This window comes from Physeter macrocephalus, chromosome 19, assembly GCF_002837175.3.
Source record: "Physeter macrocephalus isolate SW-GA chromosome 19, ASM283717v5, whole genome shotgun sequence".
NCBI classification, from domain to species: Eukaryota; Metazoa; Chordata; class Mammalia; order Artiodactyla; family Physeteridae; genus Physeter; species Physeter macrocephalus.
The window spans coordinates 36354515-36357671 of NC_041232.1; the positions used below are offsets into that span (position 1 = coordinate 36354515).

The 3157-nt window shown below is 45.9% G+C and overlaps 1 non-coding gene across 1 annotated transcript; it reads right to left on the bottom strand.

Annotated features, from left to right (window-relative positions):
* Nucleotides 1-2554: 2554 nt before the first annotated feature.
* Nucleotides 2555-2627, bottom strand: TRNAK-UUU (transfer RNA lysine (anticodon UUU)). Its single transcript has one exon. It is a non-coding gene; the product is annotated as a tRNA-Lys (tRNA).
* Between the last annotated feature and the right edge of the window lie 530 nt (nucleotides 2628-3157).

A 3157-nucleotide genomic window follows, 5' to 3' on the forward strand; every position in this document is an offset into this window, starting at 1 on the left:
GGGGGAGAAGGATGAGTGTGCACCCCAATGGTCTCTGGGGACACTCCGGTAAGTACTGAGACGGTGCAGAGGAGCAGGAAGAGAGCCTGAGCCCGGTTCTTGCTTTGGGGTGGAGGCAGCTGGTATGGGAGGGAGAGGCGTTAGAATCCTTTGCTTTTCTACTAACGAGCCTCAGTTTCCACTTCTGTAAAGTGAGGGGGACAGTCCTTTTCTCGCAGATGGCACAGGTAGGCTCCTCCTATCATTGGTCCTGGCTCCAAGCCTTCAGGAGCGTGGACAAGACCGTCGGGAGAGCTCCCACCACCTCCTGTCTGTACCAGAGCTTTCTGAGGCTGGAAGGACTTAAAGGTCATCTGGTCAGCTTCCTGCCCTTGGTAAGCGCGCAGGTTAACCTGTGAAGGAAAGCCAGGGTCGTGTTCGAGAGGGGTACCAAAGACGAGTTTGGAGGGAGTGGCCTGAGTAGGCCCGGGTGATGGAGGGCCTTCTGCTTGATGGCGATGTTCCTGCTGAAGCCCGTCTGCTCGCCACCCTTGCTGGGTAACACGTCAGAATGATGACTCTAGTCCCCCTTCAGACTTCTTTCCCATTCCTCAGAGGCCTTTTCTTTTTTTTAAAAAAAATTATTTATTTATTTATTTTTGGCTGTGTTGGGTCTTCGTTTCTGTGCGAGGGCTTTCTCCAGTTGCGGCGAGCCGGGGCCACTCTTCATCGCGGTACGCGGGCCTCTCACTGTCACGGCCTCTCCCGTTGCGGAGCACAGGCTCAGGAGTTGTGGCTCACAGGCTTAGTTGCTCCGCAGCATGTGGGATCTTCCCAGACCAGGGCTCGAACTCGTGTCCCCTGCATTGGCAGGCGGACTCTCAACCACTGAGCCACCAGGGAAGCCCCAGAGGCCTTTTCTTTATCCGCAGTGCCTTCTTTCGGATGGCATTTCTTAAGCTTTTAAATATCTAAAAGGCTTTTAAATGTCTAGTTCTGTTTAAAATGCAGACATGTATACGTGTGTAAATTCAAATAATTTTTAGCTAGAAAAATGAAGTCCAGCTGACTGAATGAGGACAATATTCAGTATTTCATTGGATAATTCGTCTGATTTCTTGGAAGGCATGTTTGCTCAGGAGCAAAGCCTTAGTGGTTGCTTGTTTAATTTTGATTTGTTTTCAATAAAAGACATTACAATGATAAACCAATGAGCTATATATGAGTTTTTAAAATTAAAAATGACAACAATCAAAACCTATTGCAATGCACTGATTATATATAAAGAGGGTGGTTTAACAAACACATTCAAAACATGGCACACAAAGGCTGTGAAAAATAAGATGTGGAACCAGAGTGGCAAAATGAAAAACATTTTTTTCCAGACAATTTAGATTGGCGGGCAGATATATTTGTGTTAAACATTTCAAGGAGCCTGGAGCAAGGGTATTTTCTAAAGATATTATTAAAATTTAATTTAAGTATTATAGATTGATTAATCTTATTTTTACTCTCTAGCCCCTCTGCTCATTATTCTGGCACCGCTTACAGTTGACTCACGTTTCTGTGAAATTTCGAGCAGAAATCGGGTTCTTGTTTTTTTTTTTTACTTTTTATTTTATACTGGGCTATAGTTGATCAACAATGCTGTGTTAGTTTCAGGTGTACAGTAAAGTGGATTCAGTTACACATATACACGTATCTATTCTTTTTCCAATTCTTTTTCCATTTAGGTTGTTACAGAATATTGAGCAGGGTTCCCTGTGCTATACTGTAGGTCCTTGTTGGTCATCCATTTAAAATCTAGCAGCGTGTACATGTCAGTCCCAAACTCCCTAACTATCCCTCCCCACCACCCTTCCCCCCTGGTAACCGTAAGTTCCTCCTCTAAGTCTGTGAGTCTCTTTGTGTTTTGTAAATAAGTTCAAGAAATCTGGTTCTGGTGATCACCACTCTCCTGTCCCAGCTCGAGGTGACTTTTGGGGTCCTTGTTTAACTTTCCATCGGCGGTGCCCCCTTCTGTGAGCCTGGCTTGACGGCCTTTCCCTCACTGGCTCTTGCTCTGTTGGGATCTTTGCTCTCCTTCCAGGTGCTCACCTGTGTCATGGGAAGAGGTAATGCAGTGGCGCAGGCCCAGTGTGAAGAGTATGCCTCTCATGAAGATACACGTCCCCACGTTGAAAGCAGGTACTCCTCATTCTGGTGTTACCCTAAGAACACTCACAGAATAAGCAGCATGGGACCTTCATCCAGGGAGGTGGAAGGAGGAAGGCTTCTCTTGGTTTTGAGGGGAGAGGCCGTAGAGAGCCACGATGGAGGGGCAGTTACTCTTACCCAGCGCCTTCACGGACAGCACTTGCTATCAGCACTTGACAAGTTCCCACCTGGATGACAATGGGTTTGAACACTGAGTGTCCTACCCCTCCATGGATGAGGGCGCTCGTTGCGTGGGTAAAATATGGCTCCAACACCCAGTTCCAAGTAATTTTTCAAACACCACATTTCATAATAAGGCGAAGCTTGGTTTCCTTATTTCATTATTTTTTAAAAAATTTAATTTTACTTATTTATTTTGTGCCTGGACAGGGACTTGAACCCTGGGCCCTCAGATTAAAAGTCTGATGCTCTACCAACTGAGCTACCCAGGCATTTGTCATTTTTCTTAAGACCTCTTAGCATATCAAAAAAGTATTTATGAGGGGTTTTAAAACCACTGAGTAAAAAACCCAAAGAAGAAAAGAATAAACTAGAGGAAGAAAGTAAGGATCTTGTATTTCTTGAGTACTTATTCTCAGCACTGACTACGTGTCAAGCACTTTTCATGATCTTACTTAAGCCTCGTAACAACCCTGAAACGCAGGCTTTCCCATCTCAATTTTACAGATGAAGGGGCCCAAGACTCCAAGCGGTCCGGCTGTTCGCACGGCAATGGTGAGATGCGCCGTAGAGCAGGATTTCAACTCAGGCCTGAGCAGCTCTGTTCCTTCTCCCTGTCACCCCCAATCAGGAAGAGCGCGGCAAATCCCATAGCAGGTGAGGCGCATACGCGGGCATGGAGACCCAGGCATCTCTCTGGCCCTCAGTGTCCTCAAATGCGGTTTAATCGGATACTCCTCAAACTGTTTTCAAGACATAAAAGTATTGCCTATGTAGGTCCTCGATAAATGCTGACTGAACC